Source organism: Toxorhynchites rutilus, chromosome 3 (genome assembly GCF_029784135.1).
Source record: "Toxorhynchites rutilus septentrionalis strain SRP chromosome 3, ASM2978413v1, whole genome shotgun sequence".
Lineage (NCBI taxonomy): Eukaryota > Metazoa > Arthropoda > Insecta > Diptera > Culicidae > Toxorhynchites > Toxorhynchites rutilus.
The window spans coordinates 246330818-246346014 of NC_073746.1; the positions used below are offsets into that span (position 1 = coordinate 246330818).

The 15197-nt window shown below is 43.5% G+C and overlaps 1 protein-coding gene and 1 long non-coding RNA gene across 6 annotated transcripts in view; one reads left to right on the top strand and one right to left on the bottom strand.

Moving 5' to 3' along the window:
* LOC129778971 (uncharacterized) overlaps positions 1-15197 on the bottom strand; it is a 533137-nt gene that overhangs the window by 158234 nt on the left and 359706 nt on the right. The window lies entirely within an intron of this gene.
* On the top strand, positions 961-1426 carry LOC129778974 (uncharacterized). The gene is made up of 3 exons (XR_008743536.1): positions 961-1020; positions 1079-1191; positions 1257-1426. It is a non-coding gene; the product is annotated as an uncharacterized LOC129778974 (long non-coding RNA).

Sequence of the window (15197 nt, forward strand, 5' to 3'; positions counted from 1 at the left end):
TTCGGTCAGGATTGAGTTGTTGTTGCTGTTGTGATAGCTGTCGACAGTGGCGTGTCGTGCAATATTCACAACGCCGAACAACCTGCAAATCGCAATAAACGGAAGCAAGTCACGTTCTTATTAGCAGACACTGATTGCATTCGCTCGATCCCGCCCAATTGCTGTATGTATCGAGGCTCGACTGCCGATGAAAACCCACAGCCGCAGGATCCGTTGGACGTGACCGGCTGCAGACTTTCGGAAAACTTCAACCGGGAATAAACGGGATATGGAAAACATGAGCATTCAATGAAATGTCACGTCAGTCAGCAGCATCACCGGGACCACCACCACGTAGCGCAAGATTCTCATACCGAGTCTGCTCCACCACCAGGATTGCGGTTGGATATGGGGCTTCAAATGGAGTGCAAATAATATGCACACATGATGCTTCCAATATACTCCAATGTGCACTGAGAAAGAGCGACAGAATACACCAAATAATCTTTGACAAGGGCACATCTTGTGATGTCTGCCCTAGATATTTCAGCTCATCGTGGTAAATGCTCGGAAGGATGGAAGCTATTCATAACCGTTTGCACAATATTAGGATTCTGAACATGCGGGAGATATCTCTGCAAATTCACTCTTCTGTTGTGCAATATCGATTCGGCTTACTATTGGCAGATAAACAGTTATATGTACTGACCTTGCGGCATGGGTAATAGTGATACCGACAAAACGGTGATTGTTCCACCATATGTCACCATCATGCTTGTTTTCGATGTAACCGGAAGCAAACGTGCGTTGGTTTCCTCTCATCTTTACACCTATGTCCATTGCCTTGCAATGAATGAATACTAGTCTAAGGTGAGGTGTAGGGAAAAATACCCACCTAATGATGTCACTAATTAGCACCTTCGTTGCTCATCCGAAGCTGTCACAGATTATAAAAATTTGTGTTATCGGCCATCAGTTGGCAGTTTGATGTGAACTTGAAACGAACGTAAGGTGTATTCTTCTGCAAAAATGATCAGATTGGTAAGTAAACTCCCATCTTATAGTGAATCATGACGAATGCCAACATTGTATTCCACAGATTTTCGCACTTTTCCTAACGTGTACCGTTTGCGTAGCGGTGGCGGAACCTCATCACGGTGGCCATGGAGGTACAATTGTCGTGGGAGGAGCACCTGTGATACTGCGACCAGCGTATGTTGCACACATTACGTAACAGTAGCATAGACTCACTTCATTTTCAACTATGTTTGTTACAGAATACGACGCTCTCCAGTTTTAGTTCGACCACCCGTTATCATACGCCCCTTGGTGGCACGACCCGTGGTGCTATTGGGATGACATAGGACGAAACTAAAGATGCAAGACTAGGTTTACATCCGAATGTGAGTTCAATAAATTAGTGAAATAAATGTTTTTCAAAACCAAAGCGAGACTAACGTCGCTCCGAGTGTATATCCTTCCCACGATAATCTACTCTCGTACAAAGTTTAAGTCGAGTAATTCAGTACAAACGCCCTGAACGTTTAATTCCATAATTCCGGTGACCAGTCAACCTGTCCACCGCCTGGCTGCTGTATCCCGGAATCCGGGCGCACACGATTTTCCTGGCTCGAGCCAGCCAAACCAGACACACCTTCTGTTGAACAGGAGCTTTAAAGTTGAATGGGTGGAAAATTTATCGCCGAAAGCAGAACCAATGCCGGTTGCATCGTCAGTTTGGTCGTTAGCAGTTAGTCTATAACGAGGTGGTAAAGCGTCGACAACCGACCCTCGTATCGCATTGCACCTAACGAGCAGTCCCCTCACGGTGGTTTGGCACAAACTTTGCTTCAATGGCCAAAAGCCATTGAGCAGTTGATTCAGTTCGGTGCGGACGATTGGTCAGTTCACAACTTTGTTCACTCCTTTCGCGCGGGTAGGTTATCTGTCCTCGACGGCAGATCAACCGCGCAAACCGTGGACCAACTTTACCATTATTTCATCCAGAAAACTGCTACCGAAAAGCTACTAATAGTGACGTGAATAGCGTGTCATTTCCGGATCATGAAATTCTTGGTAATTTATTAACAACCAACGTCGCAATGGCATAATAGCATCCCACCGAGGGGATGTTTATGCAAATTTAATGGCATACATTTGGTGATAAATATCCACCGACGCCACGCTCACTAAACTTCTGTCCACCAATACAACGATCGTTTCGTTTTCAATAGAAACAACAGAAAGTGCTAAAGTTTAGTAATTTTGTCCGCTGTTTTTGGGATACAAACCGAAAAATAATAAACTCGTTCATTGCGCGAGCAGTTTCAATGGCGGTTATTTCACAGGACATTAAAATGACCAACAATGACACATGGGATGGTTTTTGTCGGTACCGGTGATTCCAGGATTCATTCAGCCCACAATGTTGCGACATTGGCACGTGTGGAAAATCGGAAACGAGTTGTTTATCCAAACAGCGCATGGTGAAATTTATTTTAGTAACCCTGTTAAACCAGCGGGCGTGATTCCCGATTATGGATTATCATGATACCCTGCCGACAGAGTATAATTCTCTGCCAACGGCCAACGTAAATATACGAAGGGCTTTACATATGCTGGGTCATACACTCTTTGCCCTCAATAAACTTAAATTGGCTGCGAAAACAAGCCGACAGTTCATTAATTTTATATGGAACAACTGTTGTATTTGATTTCGTTAGATCGAGTTTTTCAGTTGAAGTTCAGAGGACTATTGTTTTTCGTGAATTCCGATGAAAAAATATTTAGAAACTATCTCGAAATCACGTAATTTATTGACTGCCATACAAATGAAACACAAATTTCTGCATTACTCGAGAATTAATCAAGCAAATAAAACCATATTTAGAATGTAACGTAACGGAGAAACATGTTAATTGCAAGTGGTTGAACGAGAATTGTGTCTGAAAATAGTCTGATATTATAATGTCGAGTATTGGTAGAAGTACTACGAATTTTATAGTAAAAGATAAATTTAATGGGTAGATTAGAAGATCAATCGATGAATAATTCAGCGATTGAACCCATGAACAGCGCTCAGTGAGAAAACGTGGATGTGATAACGAAAAATAAATTTTGGGCGGGACGAAGTTTGCTGGGTCAGCTAGTATATTATACAAATGATGTACCATTTTGGCGCATTTTCTGTTATTTTTAGGATCATTTGATGTAATAAATCGGAATGGTAAACATATGTTAAAAATCAATTTTGGATGTACTTAAAACGTTGTATTTGGCAACTTGTTACGAAAAGTCTCTGTAGTCTAGTCTCTCTATACGGAAAATACCGTAACGATTGAGACCTTGCAAGACAATATTACACGAATAAGATACCAGTTGAAATGCTTGTCAAACCATCTCAAGCATTGTCGCGACCAACATACAGATTGAATGCACTGGTTGAAATATGTGTGGGTTTTATATTGAAGAGCTATTTCAAGCCGAATCAGCCAACCGCTGTTCCGACCATCATCGATTTCTTTGAAACTAAGTGCTTATGATGGAAACTACCTATAATCACAATTTTCAATCACATATGACCATTTTTAAATCACGACTGATTTTTAAAATGAGCGTATTCAAAATCATTGATCTTTCTTTTAAAAAATCGTAACTCAAAATCCAGATGTCTGATTAAAATATGATGTTTGAAAAATCAGAAAATTGGCATCGAAATATTTTTTCGAAAACCCCGATTTCATGGGAGATTATCGTAGGTCAAAAATTCACACTTTGAGCGTTTTGAGGCACCTCTAAATCATGTCCGATTGAGCTGCAATTTTGCACAGGTAATGTTTTTGGCCCAATAAACAGAAGGTCGGTTCTTCAAATTCAATGTATATTTTTTTTATATATTATTTTATATTTTTTTTTTTTAAAGCTGAGATTTTTTTACACAACATATCTCGAAACCAGAAAGGGTTTTTTTTTGTTTTCAAGTTATAATTTTCCAAAGTTTACAGTGAATATTTCGTAATTATTCATTGTATTTATTATTTATAGCTTACACAGTTTCGGGACCTATATATAATTTTTTTAAATATTTTTTCTGGAAAGCTGAGGATTTTTCACATAACATAAAGGGTGTGTCACATCAAATTGCATCACGGAAAAAAACGCTGTAGAAATTTAATTTTTAGGAATTATATCTTCAGCTTTCGCTTATAATCAGATAAGAGTGTATAGATCACGTTGGCCATGCTTCACTGTCAATTTTTCGTAAATTTGGAAAAATGTCATCGAACGAGAAAGAGCGTCGTGAATTAATCCTGTGCACTCATTTCGAGAATCCGGAGTTGTCACATCGATACATCGGTAAGATGCTGGGAATCGTCCAATCCACGGTCAGCAGAGTACTAAAACGATACTTCGAGAACCTAACCATCGACCGGAAGGTGAAGAACGGCAAAAATGGATGCTCCGTCAGTGAAAAAGATCACAAGCGCGTAGTTAAGCAGTTTAGACGTGATCCGAGAAGTTCGGTCCGGGATGTCGCCAATAAGCTGAATTTGTCAAGTTCATTCGTCCAGTGGACCAAGCAGCGGGAGGGCCTGCGTACATACAAGGTTCAGAAGGCTCCTAACCGCGACGAAATGCAAAACATGGTGGGGAAGACGCGAGCCCGGAAGCTGTACACCGAAATGCTGACGAAGCCACATTTATTTATTTATTTATTTATTTATTTATTTCAACACCGTCTTCTATTAGTACAGACTGAATTATTTACTTATAAACTAGATGTAAACATTACCTGGTAATAGACGACGAAACCTACGTCAAAGCGGACTTTCGTGAGCTGCCGGGCCTGTTGTTCTTCTCCGCAGAGGACAAATCCAGCGTTCCGGAGGAGATTCGCAAGCAGAAACTATCCAAGTTTGCCAAAAAGTACATGGTGTGGCAAGCGATCTGCTCTTGCGGAAAGCGGAGCGCCCCCTTCGTGATGACCGGCACGGTAAACGGGCAGGTTTACCTTAAGGAGTGCCTACATAAGTGCTTACTACCACTATAGAAGCAGCACGAGGGCCCGACCATCTTCTGGCCGGATCTCGCTTCGTGCCACTATTCAAAGGACGTGTTGGAGTGGTACGAAGCCAACGGGGTCACCTTCGTGCCAAAGGAAATGAACCCGCCCAACGCGCCGGAGCTTCGCCCAATAGAGAAATATTGGGCGATTATGAAGCAGGCCCTCCGGAAGAACCCAAAAGTTGTCAAATCGGAGGCGGACTTCAAGAGAAAATGGATTTCTGCTCAAAAAAAACTTCAACCCGACGTTGTACAGAACCTTATGGACGGGGTAAAGAGGAAGTTGCGAGCATACGGGCTTGAGCTCGAAGTATGAATAAAAAGAAAATGCCATAAGTTGTTTAATAGTTTTTATTTTACTGTCTGAAATTTTCAAAAGGATCGGTCTACTGGGCGAATTTCTACAGCGTTTTTTCCGTGATGCAATTTGATGTGACACACCCTTTATCTCGAAACCGGGGAGGAGTTTATTTTCGTTTTTGAGTTATGATTTTTCAAATTTACCCGATAGTACCCGATGGATGTCTTTTTTCCCAAAAATGACTTTTTTCAAAAATTCATTACTTTTGAACTACTGGACCGATTCAGATGATCCACATATCAAATAAAAGCCTACTAGCCTTGCCTTTTTTGAAAAAATAACACACTTGCCAATTAATTGAATTATAGTCACATACATCCATTCAAGTCGCATAGAAATGAAAACTGAAAATATGTTATCTTTGAAAAATCATAACTTAAAAACGAAAAAAAATGCTCAGCTTTCCATAAAAAATATAAAAAAAATATGGCACCCTTGGTCCCGAAACAATGTGAGCTATAAAAAACAAATATAATCAATAATTACGAAAACAAAATTCATTTTTGTTTAGAGTGTAATATTTTTTACAAGAATAGCTTATTCTCTTTAAATTGATATGTCGATCATCTGAATCGGTCCAGTAGTTCAAAAGTTATGAATTTTTGAAAAAAGTCATGTTTTACAAAAAAAGGGGGGAAAAGTTGATTTCTCGGACAACCCTAAAATGGAAATGGTCACCCTAATGAAAAAAATAAAACATACGGGTCTAATGTTTTGCGATAAAGAACAAAATTACCACTTTTCACAAAAATCTGAGAACCACTATATTGGTTTGGCATGGAATGGCTGTATAATCGAATCCTGTATACATGCAAGTCAATTTTATTAAATTTGTTTTCTATTCACTTTTTTATTATTTTTGGATTTAAAAGAAGAATTTAATTTTTGATTCATCCTTTTACAGTCATAAAATACCTTTCTCACATAAAATTTCTCTGAAAAAATCTGAATTCAACGTAGGACAATTATGTTGCTTCTATTTCAATGATGAGAAAATTGATTACAGGATACAGTTGTGAAACATCCAAATTAGTGGACTTTAGTAACATTTTAGAAGTGAAAAAAGTAAAATTTAGTGGCGTTTTTATTTTTAATGTTATCCATAAAAATACATAATAAACTTGAATGATTATATCAACTAAATTTGAGCTTTTTAACCGCTCTACAATTCGTTCTTCAACACCCAACTCTAACATCAATCTTTTTTAAATTTCGCTACAATATTATTTTGAACAATTCCTGGTGAATTTTTCAGCTAGAATCTACCAAAATCACGATTGTTACTCGGATTACTTATATTCGATTTCAGTTGTTGGCGTGCTCGAGTTTCCGGCACGCTTTGAGTCGTTTACATCTTTTCAACCCTCCGAGAACATTTTTTCTAACTTCGATAAACGTTGTTTCGCTCCAAGGTAGGTCCACCAGATGTCACAATAAACATACGGAATAAGCACCTAATTTGAAGATGAACCAAAACACGTGAAGGAAAAGCAGTTGTCAAAAATTAACTGAACATTTAAAATAGCCGTACTTGTCAGCTTACTTGAATGAAAGACATGAGTTCCAACATAATGCCTCAAAAAAAAAAAAATCTAGAATCGAATATACGTAACCCGCGTAAATTCGATAGTCGCGATACTTTTTGAACAGACCTCGCATACCGTACATTTGTGTGCTTATAGCAGATGATAGATATAGAGAGTGAAAGTCGATAAACATAATAAAGGTCTTCGATGTGAGTGGAGTGGAGAAGGATTCTCACAACAGGAAGAAAAAATATAATTTTGGAGTGAAAAAAACTCGAAAACGACGAAAAAATGAAAATGTTGGATAAAACTGTAAAAATATAAAAAAAGAAGATTTTTTGCCTTCGGCTTTTTTGCTGGCATGTTTGAAATAAAACTGGAAACTCTGGGTACAAGTTTTTCTAGACCTAGAAGATGCCAATGACGAACCTCGCCCTGGGCGCCCCAGCGTTGACAGATGAAAATGTTAAAGCAGTGAATGAAATTTTTGAACCACTAATAAAGAAATCAATGAGGATGTTGGCATACCGTTTGGTTGATGCCATGCATTTTGTTTCCAGATTTGTTGGCATAATACGTGTGTCAGCGAAATTTGTTCCGAAACTGCTCTCAGTAATATTTGAATGACGTCAACTATGATTCTGACTTGCTCTGAATCAAAACTCAATCGTCATAATAGACAATGTATTGAAAAGAACAACATGTATGTTGAAGAATAAATATGTTTTCATAAAAACATAAATATAAAATAATAAACTATAAAATATATAAAAAAATCTTGATTGTTCATGAAAATTGAAAAAAGGTATTTTGGGTAGAAGCCATTAGATAGAAAAAATCGAAGAGAGTTGGGAAGAACCGGTTTTTTTTTGCATGGAATTGATCCATTTAGATAGTGCATCTCTTTCCTTTATTTAAATACTTCTCAAAACGATTATTTCATAATTTTAGTCTCAGGAGCAAGTTAACATTAGTGATATGTAACAGAATTGATCGTATATAACAAAACGACAATATAATCGAAATAATTCGATAACAATATCTCTGTTAAAGAATTGCTTATTTGAATTTTTATTTATTCCGTTGGAAAGATCACCCAACTTCATTCCTAGTAGTCGTTTTATGTTATCACGATCCTTCTTAACCTTTTGGCGCTGTTGCCGCGCGAGCTGTCAAACATTCCCAAGGAATTTACGCAAATTTGCATCTTAACGAAACGAAAAGTCGTCGACTCTTGGGACTCAAGCAACCGACGGCTAGAAGAGCAGCACCGTACCATGAGACGAGAAGATGTCACCCCCTTTTCCAACTTGCTAATGATAACGGATTACAACCAGTAGCAGAGGACCCATTCCGAAACGTCTGTTTCTTGTAAGCTCTCCTAAGTGGTGGAAACACCCGAACTGGCGGGGTCGGAAAGGTTCTCTATTTAATTAGAGCTTACAGTGTTGAAATCGTGAAGCCGTTCCTGGCCGGTTCCTTGGTAGGGCAGCAGAGGAAATGATTTTTTTCCTGCTGGTTCGCAGGTTCTACGCAGGGATTTTCCATCGAAACTGCCAGCAACTCGCGCATTCCAAGTGGGATGAGGCAGAAGTTCGAGGAATAAATTAGCTGATTTGGGAGTAACCGGGAGGTCTTGGAACTTACCTAGAACGAAAGAGAAGAATGAAACGATGAATAAATATAGGTTTCTTGATTTAATCGGAACAGCATAATTTCTATAAACAAATAAATCCTAATTCGGGGTTAGTGATTGACATTGAATTCATTTTCATATTGGTAAAATTCGGGACACCTTGCATGAAAATTTTCGGAAAGGTGAAAGGCGATTTTTATGCAGTGTTGAAAAAAATCAATCGACAAACACTCCACAACATCAAAGTGTTCGATTTCATTATGCAGTCCCTCTCACAATTTCTGCATCGAGCTGAATCGATTCTCCGTTAAAAAGTCGTTCTACTGCCGATCTTTTTTAGCACTGATTTTTCCGTCCCCTTTTCCCATTTGCACCTTCCCGGACCGCTGCTCTGTGTCCAATCAAAACCGCTTCGAATCAATGAAGAGAAGGGAAAAATTTACATCGCATCACATTGTTGTAATCCAACCCCTCTCTATTTGAAATTTTAATTCCGGCAGCTTCCTCCGTAGTCCGCAAGTTTCCCAGAACCAACGGTCGACGTTTCGCACTCACACACTCTCCCTCTCGCCTCCCCGTTTATCGTTACATCGGTTGGGTAATTAGATTTTGATCAGATTCATGTAACTTTAATGAGATTACGTGATCCAAAGTTCGCTAAAACGAAGATTACTCTCTCTCTGGAGCGGACTGAGAAGGGATGCTGCCGATGGGACGGACGAAACGGAAGCACTTGCCTTTGAAACGACCACTTTGTGAAAGCGCTCTGAATATCCGATAGTCCACCCGTAGCGTCTCCCGACGACGACGGACCAAGGATGGATGGATGAGTGAAGGTTGAATGTCTGTGTGCGGTGTGATCCCGATGCAGACATTTTCAATTAAATTAATTCTCCAGCTCCCATCGGTGGTTTGGAGAGCTTTGATGGAATTGTTTGCCAAATTAGTTTGCTACTTCCATGTTTTCGTTCGTTGCGCTGAATTTGTGTTTTTTCTGTTTGGTTCGTCTGCTTCCAGTGATGGGAAGCTCCACATGAACTACAAAGCACTTGAAACGATTCTGTTCGGTGGAAGCGTGCCGTTAGGGCAGCATTGAAAAGGCATATTCTGCTACATTCCATAGGGAGGGGTTCCTGCTCGGGATCGATAACGTTGCATGTTTCATGCAAACTATCAAATTTAAATCTGAATTCAATTGTTATGAGCGTTGCTTTGTGGTATCGATATGTTGCTAATATGCTAATAGTTTAAGTTATCATTTATCATCATTTTTTAATGATATAGATTTCGAACGCTCCGAGCGGTCACAAGCTTATGAGAATACATTTTTGACTTGTTATTTTTTTACAAATTTGTATAAAACAATCGCGCTATAACAACTCGGTTATAGGTGGTCTCCGTATCCACTTGGTTACGCGTTCGCTTACTAAGCGATCGATCGTGAGTTCAAACTCAGGGCCCTCAATTGACCATCTTTGTGTTGTTACATAATAACTACGTCCACGCAATCATCATCAGCGATGGAAATCGATCCACGGTGGAACAAAGATCGATTTATCCATACAACTGCTCTGCTCTGCAAGAAACATCTATAAATAACCCAACAATGATCAATATCAACTGTCTCCGCTGTTCGGTCTGCTGAACAATGGAAGAACAGAAAGAATACCCTTACGCCTAAAAAAAAAGGCTACTACTGTGTAATTTACCATAATGTAATGGAACAGAAAACTTAGCGCCTAAATGGCTACTACTAACTACTGTGTAATTTACAATTTATAGAAACATAAACATATGTACATGTACACGAATCAACGAGAGTAGCTGTGACGGAGTGCGCGTCATGTAGGAGGGCACTACCTAATCGGCACTCCGCTGGGAAGAAAAATCCTGCGAGGGTGATTGTGACGGGGCGCGCGTCAAGTTGGCGGGCGCTTCCTAATCGGTGCACGTCTCGACAGGTGAGAAATCCCGCGAGGGTGACTGTGACGGGTTGCGCGTCAAGTTGGAGGGCAATTCCTAATCGGTACACGTCTCGACGGGTAAATGGATGACTGCGAAGAGGACATAAGCGCAGTGGAATGAAAAGCGAATAGAGAGAAAAAATGTTGAGAAAAAGGGAAGGACAACGCTAGTCAGCGTTGAAAACTCGAAGAGTGCATGAGCACAGCCGCCCCCTGAAGTAGTCGCCTAGATGTGGTCCCAGGGGGAATAAGGCAACGAGTAGAGGGCTTGGTTTTTGTGGGTGCGATCCCCACTCGACGTCTGGGTTAACCCTTCCCAGATAAGGCTGGTAGAGCGTTCCTCACCTCTATAAAAAAAAAAAAAAAAAAAAAAAAAAAAAAAAAAAAATGGTATGGTTCTCAAATGGGGATCAACACTAGGGTAGGAGCCTACCTGTTGGTCTCAAATGTTCCTATCTCACGCCTCCACGAAGATCATATGACGACATTTTTAGATCGGGCGTGAACTGGAAACACACACCTGGTCTTGGCTCCGAGAACGGGTGTCGAAAGTGGCTAAGTGAGGGGGTGCGAGCGAGTCAGAGCGCTATATCTCTCCCGGGGAAGGCCTCCCGGGTCATGGAGGCCTTGCCAACCCGCTGTCTCCCGGGCAAAGGAGATACACCCAGAAAATGGAGCTACGTTCACGAAGAATACTCAGAATGCGATCGCCCGAGGAGGGTCCCCGAACTGGAGCTGGTCCTGGAACGGGCGTAAGAGCGAGCGGCCAGCGGCTGGAGGGCGATGTGCAAGAGCGGGCCACCAGCCGGGTTCAACCCGAAGAGCTACCGCCACACGGAAACAGCAGCCATCGACATCACCAACGAAACGCTGCGCCTACGAGGCGTGTTGCGACTGTCAGACGACAGTCGTCCACACTTGTGGGTACTACTAGGCGACGGATCATGTGGACACATGAAATGAATGAATTCGTGATCCGCGCCTATTACATCTGCACTGCTTTGGAGACGGACATGAGCGGTCGCCCTCGAATACTCGCAATGTTCGAGGAAGCGTATCCAGAGTTCGTCGGGAGGCTTGACCAAAACGCGATGAACGCGAGGCGTAGAGCGATTGTACGCAACAATATGCTCTCCCAAACGCAAGTCGACGAGATCAAGCAGCAGGTGCAGAGAGAACTAAGCTCCAGAACAAGCAGAGCAAGCGATGTGTCGAGACGAAGTTCAGTACGGCTGAGCAATTCATTCGCGAGTGGGGCACGCGAATCAGCACCAGTGGAGGCCACAGTACAACAACCCCCTGAGCCGGAAGATCCACAGCCAGATCAACAACTACTACGCGATCTGGTCTTCCATTACGACGAGGCGATCTCACAGTTCCGCGACACGGACCCTTTGTCGCGCCCCAGGATCCCGAAGTTGCAGCATTCCCGCAGGCTGACAAGTGCAGTAAAGCTCATGAACGAGCACGTTCTTCCGCTGCACTTGGTTGATGCTGAGAACATGGAGGAGCTGCAACTGAAAGTTTACTGTGCTGCTGTGGCGACCGCCAAAAGTTTAGGATACCGTATTAGGCCAAGAGGCGGACTGCTCCAACATCTCCGTGAAAGGCGTGAGCCTCCATGGCGAAGGAGATTGGAGCAACGGATCCTAAACAAGCGCGCCGCAATTGGAAGACTGATGGCGTACAAAAGAGGCAGCAGATCGGCGAAATTATGTCGCCAAGTTGCTGTGATCGTGCGGCCTACTGAACTTCGCCAGCTGGGAGCTCACCAGCTGACGGAAAAACTCGACACACTGGTACAGCAATTGAGCGTCCTAACTAAACGGCTGAAACGTTACTCTGACTCTGCAAAGCGCCAGGAACAAAATCGGATGTTCAGAGATAACGAAAAAGCGTTCTACGACCACATTAGCGACGAGAAGCCCGACTACCGCGAAGGTTTGCCAGATATTAGCGATGTGACGAACTTCTGGGCTGGTATTTGGGAGACCCCAGTAGAACATCGCGACGGGCAAATGTGGTTAAGACGGGAGGAGGAGAGTTGTGGTGAAATTGGAGAGATGCCAGCTATCATCGTCGGAGAGAACGATGTCCGCGAAGCCTCGCGGTACCTGAGGAACTGGGCAGCACCGGGCCCCGATGGTGTCCAGAACTTTTGGCACAAGAAGCTGACCGTCGCACATCCAAAGATAGCTGAGTGCTTCAACAAGGTGCTACGTGACCCACACAACCTTCCTGAATTCGCCACCCGTGGCGTCACCTTCCTCCTCCCGAAAGACAGCAACACATTGAACCCATCAAAGTACAGACCGATAACGTGCCTATCGAGTCTGTACAAAATACTGAGCAGCATAATTACCGCCAAAGTTTCTGCTCACTGCGAACAGCATCACATCATCGCAGAAGAGCAGAAAGGATGCAGGAAAAATACGCATGGCTGCAAAGACCAGGCCATCATCGACGCAGCCATAGTCGGCCAGGCGGTATATAACCAGCGGAACCTAAGTATGGCCTACATCGATTACAGGAAGGCTTATGACTCCATACCTCACTCGTTTCTCGTCCGGGTATTGGAGCTCTACAAAATTGATCCCGTCGTCGTTAGGTTCCTGCAGCATGCGATGAGGCAGTGGAGTACGTCTCTGTACCTCAGTGATGGGGAAAATGTGTTGCAGTCTAGAACGCTGCAGATAAAGAGGGGGATATTCCAAGGCGACTCTTTCAGCCCGCTTTGGTTTTGTCTGGCACTGAACCCCCTCAGTAGGACGCTCAATAGAAACGGTCATGGCTATAAAATAAGGTATGGCGACGGCGCCCACGAAGAAGTGACCCATACCTTTTACATGGACGATCTCAAGGTCTACGCTGATTCACGTCAGCGTCTAGGTGTAGCTATCCGGGTTGTCGAAGACATAAGCAGGGACATCTGTATGGAGTTCGGCCTCGACAAGTGTCGCTGTGTCCACCTGCTGAAAGGACAACTTACCGAATCCGGAGGCTACGAGGTCTATGACGGCGAGTTTATAAGAGACATGGTTCGTGGCGAATCCTATAAATATCTTGGATTCCGACAGCTCACCGGGATTCGCCACTCCGACATCAAGACGGAGCTGCGAGACAAGTTCTTGAGTCGAGTGAACTGTGTCCTGAGGACTTTCCTCAACGCGGGGAACAAGGTACGCGCGATCAACACATTCGCGGTTCCCCTGCTGACCTTCAGTTTTGGTGTAGTCAAATGGAGCAAAACTAACCTAGAGGACCTTGAGAGGAGGATGAGGAAAGCATTCAAAGAGGCCGGAATGCACCATCCTCAATCGGCACTGGAGAGAGTTTCACTACCACGCAAAGAAGGGGGACTTGGAATCGTCGACATTTCTGCACTGTGTGTTGCCCAGGTACGACAACTGCGCGAGTACTTCGCAGAACGCGCCAACCAAAACGCGCTATACCGGGCTGTCTGCGCCGCCGACAGAGGATACAGCGCTCTGCACTTGGCGCAAGCGGAGTACCAACTCAACTGCAATCTGCAGACAGTGGAGGAGAAGATTGCAGCTTGGAAGCAGAAGGCAGTGCATGGTGCCCACCCCCATCAACTGGACCGGCCACACGTCGACAAGGCCGCATCTAATCTGTGGCTAACGCGTGGTGAACTCTCTTCAGTAGTAGAAGCCGACATGATAGCCATCCAGGACAGGATAATGCCGACGAGAAACTGCAGGCGGTACGTCTGGCATCAAGACGTTGATGACATTTGCCGGAAGTGCCATCAACCAGGTGAAAACATAGAGCACATTATGGGAGGCTGTCCCGTTTTGGCCAACGCAGCCTACACCGAGCGCCACAACAACGTGGCCCGTATTGTTCATCGACAACTGGCGCTCCAATGTGCTCTACTGGAAGACAACGTACCAAACTACCGGTACCTGCCTGCACCTGTCCTGGAAAATGACCGTTTCAAGCTGTACTGGGATCGCACTGTTCTGACCGACCTCTCGATCCACCACAACCGCCCAGATATAATGGTTTACGACAAGAGCGACCGCAAAGTCACCATCATCGATGTCGCTATTCCACTGAACCAGAATCTGGAGGAGACCCACGGTCGCAAAATCTGCAAGTACCGACCATTGGCCGTGGAGCTCAAGGAACTGTGGGGGCTAAGGGAGGTCCCAAGAATTGTTCCAGTCGTTCTCTCTGGAACTGGAATTATCCCGAAGACACTTCTGGAAGCGCTAAAGGTGTTGAACATCGAGAAGGAATTGGCCGGCATCCAAAAGTCGGTCATCCTTAGCACCTGCGCGATTGTCCGACAATTCCTCGGTCAGGACTAAAACAGCACGAGCATGCAGATACGTGCATTCCGCAGAGCCTAGTCCCCCTTTGGCATTCAGAAGCCCGGGGGCAGGTGAAAATTCTGGCTAGGTTCGCCTAGTTAAGAAGTGAGATAAGTCTGCCAAAAGAAAAATTTGGTTCTCAAATGGGGATCAACATAGGGTAGGAGCCTGCCTGTTGGTCTCAAATGTTCCTATCTCACGCCTCCACGAAGATCATATGACGACATTTTTAGATCGGGCGTGAACTGGAAACACACACCTGGTCTTGGCTCCGAGAACGGGTGTCGAAAGTGGCTAAGTGAGGGGGTGCGAGCGAGTCAGAGCGCTATA